This window comes from Eretmochelys imbricata, chromosome 24, assembly GCF_965152235.1.
Source record: "Eretmochelys imbricata isolate rEreImb1 chromosome 24, rEreImb1.hap1, whole genome shotgun sequence".
Taxonomy (NCBI): Eukaryota; Metazoa; Chordata; order Testudines; family Cheloniidae; genus Eretmochelys; species Eretmochelys imbricata.
The window spans coordinates 9028272-9045932 of NC_135595.1; the positions used below are offsets into that span (position 1 = coordinate 9028272).

Consider the following 17661-nt stretch of genomic DNA (forward strand, 5'->3'; position numbering starts at 1 on the left):
AGCTTTGTTATATCATTTCACAAGCAGTTTTTCACACCATATAGTCTGGGGCTGACTGGAAGAATCAGTAAAGAGGTCCACAAAACAGAAGTTGCCGCTTGGGATTATGATTTTATTGTTATTTGGGTGAAACAAATTTATTGAACACATCAGGATTTGGTGGTTTGGAACTTTAAAGAGGCACGAGCAATTATACTTCTGACTAAAATGTTTTTCCTACTAATAGTCTCAGTTCAGCAAGGTACTTAAGTATGTGCCTAACTTTAAGCATGAGAGTCCCACTGGCAATCTAAAATGCCCAGCATTACTATAATTGACAGATTAGGGGCAAATTTTCCCCTCTTATTTTTTCAATTTATTTTTTATTTGTCAGCACTTTGAATATAGTCAGATTTGCTATTTCCTTTTTATTCTTGAGATGCTGTTCTCTCTCTACTCATGCAGTTGAATTCACACGTGGGATCTAGAATGATTTTATTTGTGATAAATTAATATATATTTGAGATTTCTTGAGATCTGAAAGTTTCAGACTTCTGCATGTTTTAGTATTGCACTTAATTTAAAAGCTTTAAACATAAGAACAGCCATGCTGGGTCAGACCAAAGGTCCATCTAGTCCAATATCTTGTCTTTTGACAGTGACCAGTGCCTGGTGCCCTAGAGGGAATGAACAGAACAGGTAATCACCAAGTGATCCATCCCCTGTCACCCATTCCAGCTTCTGGCAAACAAAGGCTAAGGACACCATTGATGGACCTTTCCTCTGTGAATTTAAGTTTAAAAACTTTGCCTTTCTTTCCTCCCAAATAAACATTGAAATAAATGCCTCCATCTTTCTAAAATAAGCCTCCCTAATCTCCATGAGAAGCATCTGAGAGAGAGCATTCATCTGTTGAGGAGAAATCAACAGCATTACTTTACCCCACAAGATTTGTATTTCCACCTGCCAGAATCTACCTTAATATTTTGCATAATCAGATCCTAATAATACCTAGCCATATTAATTTGTTTAACTTAATCCCTAAATAAATCAAGTTATTTGTTACTCATTTAAATTCACAAGGTATAAAAGTGGCTGAATTGCTAATGCTTGGTAAGAATAAAATTTTGATTAAGAATTGTTTAGTTTATATCTATAGATTCCCCCCCATCCCCTCCCAACCTGACCCCGCCCCCCCCACTCCCCCAAACCAAACCTCCATGATTTTTAAATTTTCAGGAATAATATTCCTTGGATCACTCACTTACTGATTAAGTATTAGTTACTGTTATTTAGTATGTCTGCATAACAACAGAATTAAATCAGAATAACATTTAAAAATGCAGTCTGCCGCCCATTCTAGCACCAGAGTTCCTTTCTGTAACGGATAATGACTTCTGAGGGTTCCAAAGCAGTGGCAATCAGAGGTAGTCCTACCTTGTGTACCTGTGAAGTAAGAAAGGAGATCTTAAACCATATATCTATAATAGGATTGTGAATAAATGTAATCAAACATCTGAACTTTGACACAGTGTTCCTAAGGTCACAATCTAGACACAATCATTCAGCTGTCAAAGGCCTAATGTCTAATGATATCATTGCCAGTTGATTTCAATTCTCTTTAGACTCCAGTACTCCAGCCAATAGTTTTCTGAGATTATCTGATGCTTGCTTCTGTGGAATAACCCCCTCCTGACCTCTTTCCCTATAATTTTATTTAAACTATTACCCACGATTTTAGTAGGTACTTTGTAGTCCATGTTTCACCACAAGGCTATTTTGTAATTAATACATGGCTTTTGGTCTTTTTAAAGTTTATAAATGAAGAAGACCACAGCTTCAGTCTTGGTATCTGATAAAAGTATTCTTTCATTAAATATACTCACCAGATATTGAGTCCAAAAAGTCCTCCATCTGGTGTACAGAATTCCTCTAGTAAGCTATCTTCTCCTGCAAAGTTATACATTTTCAACCTCTTGATATAACTTAATGTAGCAAATAGCCAAGAAAATGAGCACATGAAAAATTGGGAATTTAATTTTAAAGCTATCTGGAAATTATATAATCCAATGAAGAGAGTTGGTAGTTTATTTTCAGCACAGCAATCAACATTTACTACAGAATAAATTATATTTATTGTCATGTGTTTTTTATTAAATGGTTCTGAATTGCAACTAAGCACTTGATTGTCACTAGCCCTATGTGCTGGTTTGCTCCCTTGTGCTGACTTTCCCTACTGCTGCTCACAGTACTTGAAGGGAAACAGACTCCAACACCACTTTCTACAAGCCATTACCCTTTGATCCCACTGAGGGTTACCAAAAGAAACTACATCATTTGCTCAAGAAACTCCCTGAAAAAGCACAAGAACAAATCCGCACAGACACACCCCTGGAGCCCCGACCAGGGGTATTCTATCTGCTACCCAAGATCCATAAACCTGGAAATCCTGGACACCCCATCATCTCAGGCATTGACACCCTGACAGCAGGATTGTCTGGCTATGTAGACTCCCTCCTCAGGCCCTACACTACCAGCACTCCCAGCTATCTTCGAAACACCACTGAATTCCTGAGGAAACTACAATCTATCGTGATCTTCCTGAAAACACCATCCTGGCCACTATGGATATAGAAGCCCTCTACACCAACATTCCACACAAAGATGGACTACAAGCTGTTAGGAACACTATCCCCGATAATGTCACGGCAAACCTGGTGGCTGAACTTTGTGACTTTGTCCTCACCCATAACTATTTCACATTTGGGGACAACGTATACCTTCAAATCAACGGCACTGCTATGGATACCCGCATGGCCCCACAGTATGCCAACATTTTTATGACTGACTTAGAACAACGTTTCCTCAGCTCTCATCCCCTAATGCCCCTACTCTACTTGCGCTACATTGATGACATCTTCGTCATCAGGACCCATGGAAAAGAAGCCCTTGAGGAATTCCACCATGATTTCAACAATTTCCATCCCACCATCAACCTCAGCCTGGACCAGTCCACACAAGAGATCCACTTCCTGGACACTACGGTGCTAATAAACGATGGTCACATAAACACGACCCTATACCGGAAACCTACTGACCACTATTCCTACCTACATGCCTCCAGCTTTCATCCAGACCACTCCACACGATCCATTGTCTACAGCCAAGCTCTATGATACAACCGCATTTGCTCCAACCCCTCAGACAGAGACAAACACCTACAGGATCTCTATCAAGCATTCTTACAACTACAATACCCACCTGCTGAAGTGAAGAAACAGATTGACAGAGCCAGAAGAGTACCCAGAAGTCACCTACTCTAGGACAGGCCCAACAAAGAAAATAACAGAACGCCACTAGCCATCACCTTCAGCACCCAACTAAAACCTCTCCAACGCATCATCAAGGATCTATAACCTATCCTGAAGGATGACCCATCACTCTCACAGAGCTTGGGAGACAGGCCAGTCCTTGCTTACAGACAGCCCTCCAACCTGAAGCAAATACTCACCAGCAACCACACACCACACAACAGAACCACTAACCCAGGAACCTGTCCTTGCAACAAAGCCCGTTGCCAACTGTGTCCCCATATCTGTTCAGGGGACACCATCATAGGGCCTAATCACATCAACCACACTATCAGAGGCTCGTTCACCTGCACATCCACCAATATGATATATGCCATCATGTGCCAGCAATGCCGCTCTGCCATGTACATTGGCCAAACTGGACAGTCTCTACGTAAAAGAATAAATGGACACAAATCAGACGTCAAGAATTATAACATTCAAAAACCAGTCGGAGAACACTTTAATCTCTTTGGTCACTCGATTACAGACCTAAAAGTGGCAATACTTCAACAAAAAAACTTCAAAAACAGACTACAAGGAGAGACTGCTGAATTGGAATTAATTTGCAAACTGGATACTGGATTTAGGCTTGAATAGAGACTGGGAGTGGATGTGTCATTACACAAAGTAAAACTATTTCCCCATGTTTATTCTCCCCCCCCTCCACCCCCCACTGCTCCTCGGACGTTCTTGTTAACTGCTGGAAATGGCCCACCTTAATTATCACTACAAAAGGTTCTTTTTGCCCCGCTCTCCTACTGGTAATAGCTCACCTTACCTGATCACTCTCATTACAGTGTGCATGTTAACACCCATTGTTTCATGTTCTCTGTGTATATAAATCTCCCCACTGTATTTTCCACTGAATGCATCCGATGAAGTGAGCTGTAGCTCACCAAAGCTTATGCTCAACTAAATTTGTTAGTCTCTAAGGTGCCACAAGTACTCCTTTTCTTTCTGCAGACTCTGCAGAGCTGCTCTGTTCCCATCTGTTGGAATTTTTTTCTGAGACCTTTTCCAATCGGTTCACAAGAAATTAGCTGAGATCTGGACTTGCCACTGAGGTGTTGTTTTTTTTTAATTGGTATACAGCAACACTACACTAAGGTGATTAAACTCAAATGCAGGAGGAAGGGTGTAGGAGTTTACCACAGTGCCAAACGCTCATAATAAAAAAAATCAAATTATACACGTACACTAATGCATACATATTCCATTTTGCATTGTATCACACATAATAATTGGTTTAATAATTTGTTTTAACCAATCCTTGTACAAGTCCAGAAATGTCCACAAGCTACAAAATATGCTATTAAACAAAGCTGCAGCTGCAAGCTTATCACAGATTATTCTTCTTACTATTTCTTTGTCTTTTAAGAACATGTTATTTACAAGGCCATTTGTAAATTCATGCTTTGTCCATTGTTAACCTCTATTTCCTTACTTCCGTTTTCTTTCATTGTTTATGCAAGGCCTATGCTGCCTTGCTTAAAAGCGTAGAGAGGTTTCATCCCCAAGATGGCCAACATAGGTACACTGCCCAACGTGTTGGTGTATGGGGTGCCAAGTATAGATCTGGTGCAGTTTACTAATTCCCTAGAGCAGTCAGGAAACTGGGAGAGAGATTGTGATTTCCTCCTGGGCTGTTCCAGAATCAGTTCTGTGCCTACCTACCCACCCATTACTCTGGGCAAATTGCTCTGTCACAATCTAGGCTGAAAGAAATATAGAGACAGAATGTGACACCCACTGGATAGTACTTACATCACAAGAAGTCTTGCTGAAATCAATGGGATTTTTTGTGGCGTAAGATACAACCAGTCAGGGATCAGTCAGTGTGAATTAGGGTATCACAGTCTGTCCCACAATAATTAGGAATTATGTTCCAGTGGAAATATTGCTTGACCTTTGTGTTTAGACTCCAGCGATTCCTTGTTGATGGCTTAACACCTCTTTGTTAAAGGAGCAACACAGTGCTTATGATTTTATCATGAGTCTTGCAATATTTGATGTTTTCCTTAAGACCCCAGCTGCTGGAATCAAGAGACTGTTGTTTTTGTTAAGTTTCAGAGTAGCAGCCGTGTTAGTCTGTATTCGCAAAAAGAAGAGGAGTACTTGTGGCACCTTAGAGACTAACCAATTTATTTGAGCATAAGCTTTCGTGAGCTCACGAAAGCTTATGCTCAAATAAATTGGTTAGTCTCTAAGATGCCACAAGTACTCCTTTTCTTTTTGTTTTTGTTAAGTAAGCCTCTAGCCTTCATGGTTAGAGAGAAAAGTTTGAAAACATGAAAGGAGTGTGTCCTAAAGGCTCAGAAACCAGAAGGCAATTAAAAAGAATGCAAAGTTGGGGTTTGTTTATGTTGCTTAATAATCATGATATTTTAAAACAAACAATCTAATGATTTTGGGGGCCTGACTCCTGACTTTTGAGTGCTTGGGATTGGCAATATTGAAACAGCAATTTGCAAAGGGAATAAAGCAAGAACTTGAATATCACTTGTAAAAGGGGAAAAATGGTCTTAGCCCCTGGTTTGCATCTTTTTGATATATGGAAAGATCCCCCCCACTTTTTCCTTAACATAGGACATCCAGGTCTTGTCTGCCTTGTTTTTCTTGGATGGCTAAAGAAGGGGCAGGTCTAGTACATCCTGGATACCAAGAAAATTGAACCTGATTAATTGCCACGGGAAGTGATTTTCTTTTGACTTTTTCTTTGTTTTTATTAACACCTATTTAGCCCAAACAGTTGGAAGTCTTTTGTTAAAGACTTCAGACTCTTAAAATTTAAAAAACAAAAAGGAGTACTTGTGGCACCTTAGAGACTAACAAATTTATTTGAGCATAAGCTTTCGTGAGCTCACGAAAACTTATGCTCAAATAAATTTGTTAGTCTCTAAGGTGCCACAAGTACTCCTTTTTCTTTTTGTGCATACAGACTAACACTGCTGCTACTCTGAAACCTTAAAATTTAAAGATTCAAAAGCCTTCAGTTTGCTCTCAGTCCACATCTCTGTGTCTTTCAAGGGAACACAACAGCAAAGATGAAGTGAGCTGTAGCTCACGAAAGCTCATGCTCAAATAAATTGGTTAGTCTCTAAGGTGCCACAAGTACTCCTTTTCTTTCTTCTAACAGCAAAATATGACATTCATGATATTTCAAGAACTTTTCAGGTGTTTTTTATGCAAATAAGGATGCAAGTTTTATTTTATTTCCTCTTTGAGGCATTTAAAAGGTTTATTTGTTTGGGTTATTTTTATTAGTTAAATGAGGTATTTCAGTATGAAGTCCTATGGGACTTTATCTGAGACAGCTAGAGGTATGCATCAGAAGTTACATAATAAAAATATTCCCTTTTAAGCATAAACCAGTCTATGGACAAGTTATAACCATAGAGTTCTCACTGAAATTTTTGGGTGCATTTGCCAAGATATTACTTGAGAATTTAATCTTGTATGGTTTAATAGGGTAAACAATTATTTAAATAAATTATTGGCCAATAAAGCTGAATATATATACATTGTGCAGATTAAACCTAAAGAATTATGATTCTTTTAAGAAGACGATAAGCATTTGACCTAGCAAATATGGAAACTAAAGATCATCAGGGCTCAGATCTTCAGCTGGTATAGGTCTCTTCTTATTATTCTGGAGAAAGCCCTATTGGATCTCAGAGATATAAATAAAGAGCTTGACTGCTTTTCTAGAAAGCTGCTAACACATGCTGATTAATCTTTTCTTAACTGTTTTTAATTCTGGTCTTGGACAACTGACAATATTATGAGCCAAAATGTGAGCTTGTTACTTGGGCAAACTCCCTGAGGAAAGACAGTAAAAAATTAGTAAAAAGTATGTTAAGGACCTCAGAATTTATATCCTAATGATCCAAAGGACCGTAGGATTGGGCCCTGAACCAGGATATTTCTCTGGAGGAAGCTGTTGTGGCTATAAAAGTGGTTTTTTTAAATCATCAGTTTTGTTTGTCTCATCAACTCCCAGCTGGGATTTCCTCTTGCAGTTTCTGTAAACATCCATTTGTTATAATTTCAGCATTACAAACCGCAAGCATTTAAAAATCATGAATCAGCCCCTCAAAAATCATGAGATTTAATTTGGGGTCCTTTTTATTGTTTCTGTTTTGACTCACACTTTGGCCATGTTTTTAAGTGGATAGGAGCAGAGCAGGATAAAACTTTAAATTTCTTATGCTGGGTGTCTGCCTTAGGATGAATCTTTTTGGAAAGTTTTAGGTAAAATGGTTCAGGAATTTCCAAGAATGAGTTTAGGGAAAAAGGTGTTAAAAATTTTTTTACAACAGTTTCATTGAGAAGCTTTAGTGCCTTCATGGTTTCGAGCACTAGAGATTTGAAATTTGGTAGGGGGTTTCCCTGGTGTCAGTGATGTGCCTTTTGCTGTACCTGTAAAAATTTGCTCAAATATGGGGAAGTTATGAGCCTCTGAAAATCACAGTTTGCACATGCTCAGCAGAGACTTTAGGGTATGGCAGCTAAGAAGTCCAAAGTGTAAGCAGTAAGCATACGCCATCCCTCACAGCTCCTACATGCCACCAATCTGGGCATCTGCCATCCTCATAGATCGACTGGGACTGCTCCCTCCATGAGCAGCAGGAGCTGAGATTGCTCCTTCTGGCTGCTGGAGCTGTTGTGGCACCAGGCACAGGAACTGAGAGTAGGCAGAATCTCTCTCGTGCTCTCAATGCTCCTCCATGCAGCCAGCATGGAGAAGGAGGAGGCTGCCTGATCCAAATGCAGAGAAATGATGGTGGTGAGGACTAAAGGCAGAAGAAGTTGCAAGAGCCAGAGGCTGCGGAGGAACAGGGAGGGAGAAAGGCAGAAGCTAAGCATTGGCGGGAGAGAATAGGAGCAAAGCAGGAAGGAGACAAGCTAGGCGCACAAGGGCAGATGGGTCCCCTACAGAGCCTGGAATTTAACACAGGAGCCCTCAGTCTTTGTTCCTTTGTTGTCAGCAAATAACTGTGAAACCCACTTGCAAAGGGTATGATTCATCCAATCTCCAAAGACTGGTCCAGGTAGAGGATAACAGCCTACTATTGCTACCAGTTACTCCATTAACTGGTACATTAACTCTATTACATCAAGAATTGTAACATTCAAAAACCAGTAAGAGAGCACTTCAGTCTCCCTGGACACTCAATAACAGACTTAAAAGTGGCAATTCTTCTTCAAAAACAGACTTCAACGAGAAACTACAGAACTGGAATTAATTTGCAAACTGGACACCATCAAATTAGGCCTGAATAAAGACTGGGAGTGGATGGGTCACTACAAAAAGTACTTTTTCCCTCTCTTGATATTCACCCCTTCTTGACAAATGTTGAGAATAGGCCACTTCCACCTTAATTGAATTGGCCTCTTTAGCACTGACCCCCAACTTGGTAAGGCAACTCCCATCTTTTCATGTGCTGTAATATTTATACTGCTTACTGTATTTTTCACTCCATGCATCTGGTGAAGTGGGTTTTAGCCCATGAAAGCTTATGCCCAAATAAATTTGTTAGTCTCTAGGGTGCCACAAAGACTCCTCATTGTTTTTCCATTAACTGAAGTGATAGAGGTCTGTGTGTGGATCTGAAGGCCTGAATCCTGCTGTTGACCAAATTTTGGGGTCAGTATGGTTCCACATGATGGATTTTTTTTTCCCCTTTATTTTTTAATAAACTAGGGAATTACATTCCAAAAAACTATATTAAAAGAACATTAAGGTTGCAAAATCAAGCACCGACAATTTAGGAAAAGCCAGAATGAAGATTTGCCCATGGAAACTTAATTTTTCTTGTATGTATACATTATGAAAACACTCTTTAATTACACAATCACATACTATTTTTAACACAGGACCCCCATCTCATTCAATGCAGAGAATGTATGGTACTTTGAGGATGAATCACAGTTGTGTAGTGAATGAGTGTTGTCTGTAGGACCTCTGCCTCATTTGTTGCAGAAGCTGAAAGGTGTGGGGGTTTTGGTTTTGTTTGTTTCTATTGTAATAGGGATGCTGCTTTTTATGACAGCTGGGACTGCAACGTGTGCTGCTGGGATGGGTTGGGAAAGCCAAGCAGCATACAGCGGCAGTGACAGGAGGTGAATCTTAGGCAGCTCTGGGTCTCTGTTGGGAACAGGAGATCTTGGAATAGGAGACAGGCTGTGACCTGTCTGTCTAAGTACTTATCTGGACCCCCTGAAAGGTGTGTTGTGAATGAGAGATTGCAAAAAGAGAAAGGATGGTCTTCTGGTTAAAGAAGTAGAATACTACCTTGAAGAACTGAGGTAAAAAAACCTGCAGTTGTGAGTCTCAGGGCCCCAGTCAGCTGGCTCGGACTCATGGAGTTCAGGTTATACCATGAACACAAATCAGCTGAGCCAGGCCAATCCTGGCTGTGCCACGGGTCTTTTATTGCAGTGTAGACATACCCTTGCACAGGCTCCAACTCCGTGGGTGCTCCGGGGGGGTTGAGCATCCACCAGCACCAGCAGAAGTCAGCACCTGTGTATCCTTGGAGTCTATCCCTGCCTCTGCCACAGGGTTCCTATGTGATGCTGGGCTAGTTGCTTAAAACAAAATTTTCACAGCTGGCAACTACTTGGGTGTTCCTCATTTTGTGTCTGCTCAATGTGAGACATCTGGGGCCAGATTTGCACAAGTGCTGAGTGCTCCCAACCAGGGTGGATTTGATTTAAATAAAATTGATTTAAATCACTAGTCAGGAAGACTTGATTTAATCATGGATTTCTACGTAAAAGTGCATTCTTGTTGATTGTTATAGCCTTAATACATATTCTTCACAACTCAGAGATAGCTGTAGGTTTCATTTTTAGAAGGTACACACTATACATTTTTAAACAGTGATTTATTTTGAAAACTTTTCAGATTAGTTTTACAGCTATATCAGAAAATGAATGATTGTTTGGTTATTTCATTTACCAAAGGTAATTGAAGCAGATATTTATGAAGTCATTGGGAGGTGAACTCTCATTAATATTTGGAGGATTTTCTTGCCATGTAGTATTAGGAGGACAACATCACCAGACAGACATTTAAATTGTTTTATTTAACTAAAACAATGTTAAATATTCAGCATATTTTTCTTCAACAGTAAATATATAATATTTTAATGAAAAAGCATATGTCTCTCACTTCTCACGTTTATCTCCAGACTCCTTCTCCAGATCTATTCTGTCCCCAACAATCTTCTATTCATTGAACTTTTTGAAACTTTGCACTTTTAAAGAGAGGTAAGGGATTGACTCTGTGTACACAAATTTGCACAACAGGGACAACAGGGTTGAGGTCTATTATTTCTCAGCTCTATAATTTATTTAAAAACATTTTTGCTGTTAACAAGCATGTTATCTCTGGAGACACAAATCCACAGTTTGAGAACTGCAAAACTAAGCATCTCTGATGGTATCTTCTAGACTGAGCACTGAGTCCCACTAGGTAAATAGAAAGATTAACCTAAATAATCTATACAGAAGCCCCTGGAACCCCATAAAATTGGGTCCCTAATCCATGAAGTGTTGGAACTCGTTTACAAAACTTTTCTTAAACATTACATGAATATATTATCTTATACTATAGAATTATATTTTATAATCCCTATTTCATGATGAGATACATTGTAGCTCAAAGGTATCTTTAGATAGGTTTTTGAGGAAAAAAAATATCAAAAAAATCTGATTTAAATTAAAAAAAAAAATCATGGATTTTTATCCACCCTGCTCACAACTGCAACTGAAGTCAATTGGAGCTATGCTTTGATCACTATGCAAAATGCTAAGTGCTCTGAAAAAAATCAGACCATAGGCATCTCAAATTGAGCACCCAAAGTTAGTGGACATTTTTGGCCTTAATCTCTCTGTGCCTCAGTTCCCAAGCTATAAAATGGGGTAATAATGCCACCTCCTCTCACAGGGATGATATGAAGATAAATTTGTTAATGTATTTGAAGCACTCAGATGGCAAGTTACATCTTTGAGGAAAGTAATAACTATATATTCAGTTCAGGGTGGCGGGTTTTACATAAGATCTGGGGCCGCACATTGAATGTGGATGGTAAAAAGAACTATTAAATAACTACTGATTCATGGAGCCAGGGGTCCTGTGGAAAATATACCAGGGTGATCTTGTAATTCAAGACAGTATCATAAAGCATATACACATTATCCTTATTGTGTATGATATTCTTAATTCTAACATTTCCTAGCTTTTGAATGTTAAGATTGAAAAATCAATCTTTTCATGTTGTTTTTCTGGATGTAATTCTGTATCAGTTCTTAACCCACCCGCATCTCTGAAGGACTGAATTCCTTCGTCCTACGTTGAGCCACTTGACTAACATCTGTCACATATAGTTCCTTCTCCTCTCTCTCTCTCTCTCTGATCCTCTCTACGGTAAGAGAATTCCATGTGCCGTATAATGTTTTGTTTTGGTAAGGGTTTTATTTTTGGTCCTTTATTTTGATACTTATTTCACAATCAGAAGAGGAAAAAAATAACGTTATTCGGCCAAATCCTTCAGTCCTTACTCAGTCAAAACTCTCAATGCCACTTTTCCTAAAGGTTGCATAATTTACTCTCTTATTTTGTAGAAATCCATTTAAACATACACTGTGCTTTACAGACACTGAAAGGACAAGATCCCAATCCCAAGCTGCCTGTAAAGACAAATATGAGAAGAGTATTATTTACAATTGGATGATGATATTTATTTTCCTAGTATGTTTACCCTGACTTCGTTGGCCAACATATTTTGTTTTTGGATTATGACAACCTTAAAAGCTGAGGAGAATGAAGGTCAGATCCATGCTTCATGAGGAAGGTTTGCAGCTGGTGTGATGATGGGATAAGTGATACAAACAAAGTGTTGCATAATTTTTGGTTTCTTAATGTGTTAAAGTATTGGGTGTGGGGAGAGGTCAGTGAGGGAATATATAGATTGAAACTGACCATCCATCCATCTATCTTGTCCAGGGAAGCTTTGAGCAAAAGTAATTGCCAGCTCAGATTGTAATTGTTGACTTGCAGCATGTGAAATATGTTTGATATGTCTCAGCCCAGTTCCTAGTGTAACAATTATTATTATTATTTTTATCATGGTAACATCTAAGGACCCCACTGTACTAGGCTGTCTGCAAACAAACAACAGACAGTTGTTGCCTTGGAGAGCTCACAATCTAGTATCCACAACACACCCTTAATTGGTACAATTGTTGGTGGTCATAGCACTGAAACCAAAAATTGAAAGAACCCGGGACAACTCAATGTACATGCTGCCTGCATTTGAAGAATTATAGATCAGAACATGATGACGTGCAGATCATCTTGTGCGGTTTGAGAATGGTCTGTATAGACTCTCACAAAGAGCTATAAATAAAAAATTAAAGGAGTACTTGTGGCACCTTAGAGACTAACCAATTTATTTGAGCATAAGCTTTCGTGAAGTGAGCTGTAACTCACGAAAGCTTATGCTCAAATAAATTGGTTAGTCTCTAAGGTGCCACAAGTACTCCTTTTCTTTTTGCGAATACAGTCTAACATGGCTGTTACTCTGAAATAAAAAATTATGGCATTTGAAGTTATTTGCTTAATACATACCTTCATTTCACATTCTGTACAGTGCAATCAGGCTGTCATCTGTTATTGCAAAAGTGGGGAGGGTGGCAGATATTGTTAAATCTCATGATTCAGGGCGTAAGATGATTGCTTCAGGTATGAAGAAAAACTCAATCATTCATCACATACAGCATTGCACAACTGGCCATGGAGGAGAAAAAATTTGCCTCCCTGTGATTACTGGGGATGTGGGACACCAGAACAGATGGACCAAATGTCTGATTTTCTATAACCAGTTCAGGGTTCTCAGACATCAGGTGCGGCTCAGACATCAATTAAAAATCTGTGGGCTAAATTCAAAGGACATACAATTTTTGTATTGCTAGAAATATACTGAATTAGAAACTGATATAGTTATTCTAGTACAAACGCCTCCTGTGGATGTAGGTATGTTATAAAGGTACTTTATAACAGTATAGCTTATAAACCCCTAGTTGTATCGTTTTAGCTATATGGGTTTCTAAACCAACATAATTATAACAGTACAAAAACTGTGTTTAGATCAGCCCAAAGCAATGTATAAATGGGTCTAAGAGAATGGAAGTTGGTCATCAACGCTTCGATGTCATGGTAATAAGTGCTATACAGAAACCTTAGACAGATGGAGAGGTAGAACTTACACTCTGAAGGACCAAACGAAGTTGTACGTTACTCATGGTGGTTGTTGTTTTTTTCCCTTCTCTCTTAAACAGAGTTTGTCCTGCTCTGAGTGTTATAGTTTTGACTGGGTGAATGTACTGAACCTGACTTCATCTTGCACCCCGTGCACTGGGCCTGCCAGCTCCACTCTCCTGGCTCCACAGCTCAAGGCTAAGTTGCAGTTCTCCTCCAAGGTCTATATGTATGCAACATAATCAAGGCCCGACTCCAATTCTGTGCTCATGATAGACGCCTTCCAAGGTGAATACTAAGTCTCACTTCTTCCATGCCAACCACTAGACATAAGTCAAAGATACTTAGTGTTATATTTGTTGTTTTTTTAGTTAACTGAGCCAACGTGAAGCACACATGGCTAACCTGAGTAACAGCCTGATCATATTGCTGTAACTCATATCCTTGCTCTGGACACATGCTCCCTGCTGTTTGGCACTCTCACTCATTGAGTGGGATTTTCACAAGCCAGCAGTAGTCTAACTCTGCTCTCCATACCTTCAATGGGTAAAACTCCCCATGATTCCAGTGGGAAGAGAGAGAGGCCAATGAGGAGCACTTGTGAAAATCCCACTTGGTGTCTAAAATTTAGGCCCTAGATCCCGCAATTGGGGTCACGTGAATGGACCCTCGGAGCTGTTTGGAGCCCCATTGGCTTCAGAGGGATGCTGCAGAAGCACGTGGGTCTTCCTGGAGAAGATCTGATTGCAAGATCAGAGACTTAAAATCCAAACTCTGAGACAGCTCTTCAGTATATGTTCTGGGGGTTGTTTAATACAATAAGCATGCCTTTGGGTACTCTAAAAAAATAGTAAGGTGGACTAGGGTGATATATTTCAGAGTAGCAGCTGTGTTAGTCTGTATCCACAAAAAGAAAAGGAGTACTTGTGGCACCTTAGAGACTAACAAATTTAGTTGAGCATAAGCTTTCGTGAGCTACAGCTCACTTCATCGGATGCATTCAGTGGAAAATACAGTGGGGAGATTTATATACACAGAACATGAAACAATGGATGTTACCATACACACTGTAACGAGAATGATCAGGTACGGTGCGCTATTACCAGCAGGAGAGCGGGGGCTGGGGCGGGGGAACCTTTTGTAGTGATAATCAAGGTGAGCCATTTCCAGCAGTTGACAAGAACGTCTGAGGAACAGTGGGTGGGGGCAGGATAAACATGGGAAAATAGTTTTACTTTGTGTAATGACCCTTCCACTCCCAGTCTCTATTCAAGCCTCAGTTAATTGTATCCAGTTTGCAAATTAATTCCAATTCAGCAGTCTCTCCTTGGAGTCTGTTTTTGAAGTTTTTTTGTTGAAGAATTGCCACTTTTAGGTCTGTAATCGAGTGACCAAAGAGATTGAAGTGTTCTCCGACTGGTTTTTGAATGTTATCATTCTTGACGTCTGATTTGTGTCCATTTATTCTTTTACATAGAGACTGTCCAGTTTGGCCAATGTACATGGCAGAGGGGCATTGCTGGCACATGATGGTGTATATCACATCCGATGAAGTGAGCTGAAGCTCACGAAAGCTTATGCTCAAATCAATTTGTTAGTCTCTAAGGTGCCACAAGTCCTCCTTTTCTTTTTAGGGTGATATAGTTACTCTTTTAAAATAGTAGCTTGGAAAACACTGAAGTAGGCAACTATTTTTAGCTAAAATTACATGTTAAAAACAAATCATTAAGGAGGGAACAGGGTGTGGGGTAGGCAGTGGTGGGTCTTCTTGTATTAATTTTGATTAAATAAATGAGCCAAAGATATTAACATAACCGCAGTGTTAAACAAGGTCTGGTGTTTGGTATATAGAAACTTCAGCCTGCTTAATACCATGGCAAAACACTATTAAAAGTCCTTTGAACTTTTTATTAAAGATACAGAACAGAAGGGAAAGCATTTGAAATGTAAAGTATTAAGTAAGGCTTTCATTTTAACAACATCCCTTGTTCCCTTTCCCTGCAGAGATTTAGAAGGAAAAACCTCATTTGACAGTCTTGTAGATGTTGTTAAAGACAGTAAAAACTGTTCTTCTGGGGAAAAGAGAAGATGTTAGTTGAAATGAGCTGGAACTGTTGCCAAAGTTCAGACCAGTTTCATCTCAGGTAGTGTTGGGATTCACGATGTCACCAGAGTCCCTCTCTGGCCCGAGTTGGTCAGAATATGTCTCAGGATTAGGACAAAAAGGGTCTGGAGTCCTAGAAGATGCAGGCGGGGGGCGGGGGGGGGGGAGAAAGAGAAGGGTCGGGGGCAGCCATGATGTGAAGCTCACTCCAGTAGCCTCCATCTGTTCTTCCTCTGACTTTTTTTTCTGTTCTTCTCCACACAAATTCCCTTTTTCTTTCTTTAAGGACCCCCAAAGGGAATGGTGGGTGGTATAGCCCAACACCTCATTATTTAGTCTACCAATTATGCCTAATATCCAACATGCCAATTTTGGTTTGTTAATTTCCGGTTTCACATATTGTTTTTACCAACCATGATTTTGAATCAGTCCTTGAATCATATCGTGGTCTTTTTGTTCAGACTAATTCAGTTTTTCTGTCTCCATTTTGTTCCTTTTCCCATCAACTTTTCTTGTTATAGGTTATTGTATCATCTACTTTTTACAACTGAGCTTGCAATTAAAGTACATTTGTCAGCCCAATTATCACAACGGCCCCCAGAAATTAAACTGTGTAGAATTTGACAAGGTACAAAAATAACTATTAGTAGAAACAGCCCAAGGACAGGTAGGAGTTATAACCTCATATTTCTCTTGAGTGATTCTTTCTGTCTGATTAAAGGAGTGGCTTTGCTCAGAGCCGGAGGGAGCAGTGTCTGCCTAATGTGCCTGGAGACCAGGGTGAACAGTGAGAAAAATAATACATATATAATAATACTTATATAATGCTTTCCATCTGTAGCTAACATGGCAGTATCCCCATTATGAGAGATGAAGAAACAGAGGAACAAAGACAGATTCACAGATTCCAATGCCAGAAGGGATCATTGTGATCATCTAGCCTGACCTCCTATATAACACGGGCCAGGAACTTCCCCAAAATAATCCCTAGAGCAGATCTTTTAGATAAATTTACAATCTTGATTTAAAAATTGGCAGGGATGGAGACTAGAGTCCACCACAACTCCCAGCAAATTGTTCCAATGAGTAATTACTTTGTTAAATATTTACACCTTCTGTCCAAAAGACTAGCCAAACACCCAGCAGGTCAGTGGCTGAGCTGGGAATACAACCCATACTGGCAAATATTAAATGAATTCTCAATAGAGCAGCGGTTCCCAAACTTGTTCCGCCGCTTGTGCAGGGAAAGCCCCTGGCAGGCCGGGCCGGTTTGTTTACCTGCTGCGTCCTCAGGTTCAGCTGATCGCGGGTCCCAGTGGCCATGGTTTGCTGCTGCAGGCCAATGGGAGTTGCTGGAAGTGGCGTGGGCCGAGGGACGTACTGGCTGCTGCTTCCAGCAGCTCCCATTGGCCTGGAGCAGAGAACCGCGGCCAATGGGAGCCGCGATCGGCTGAACCTGCAGACATGGCAGCTAAACAAACCAGCCAGCCCGCCAGGGGTTTTCCCTACACAAGCAGTGGAAGAAGTTTGGGAACCACTGCAATAGAGCATTGCTAAATTTTCTTGCATCCTTTTTGTGCACTATAATTGAAGCTTTGTTCATTCAAGAATTTGCAGAAGACAAACTTCAGGCCCATTGTCAACATTAACTTAATCACAAAACAGAATACATTTTGCTACAAAATGAAATGCCTTTTCATTGGAAGCAATTGATAGAGGGCAGAGTATCCAAACAGGAAAGAGAAACAATGCCATGTGACATAGACGACCCATCTCACAGCTGGAATATTGAATTGTAACTATCAAGTACTTGGAGGAATTTACAGCATATAATTTTTGAGCACAAAACTTTTGGCAAGTGGTTTGGGAATGGCAAAAAAATTAGTTTAAAAAATGCAAACTGCTCATGTACAATTTGCATACAGGAAAAAGGGCTAAACTCACCAAATAAATTGTTA

General features: G+C 39.8%; 1 long non-coding RNA gene across 1 annotated transcript; it reads right to left on the reverse strand.

Annotated features, from left to right (window-relative positions):
* Positions 1 to 1253: 1253 nt before the first annotated feature.
* Positions 1254 to 17047, reverse strand: LOC144279862 (uncharacterized). The gene is made up of 3 exons (XR_013348702.1): positions 16982 to 17047; positions 1866 to 1929; positions 1254 to 1425 (listed from the first exon to the last, which is right to left on the reverse strand). It is a non-coding gene; the product is annotated as an uncharacterized LOC144279862 (long non-coding RNA).
* Positions 17048 to 17661: the final 614 nt, after the last annotated feature.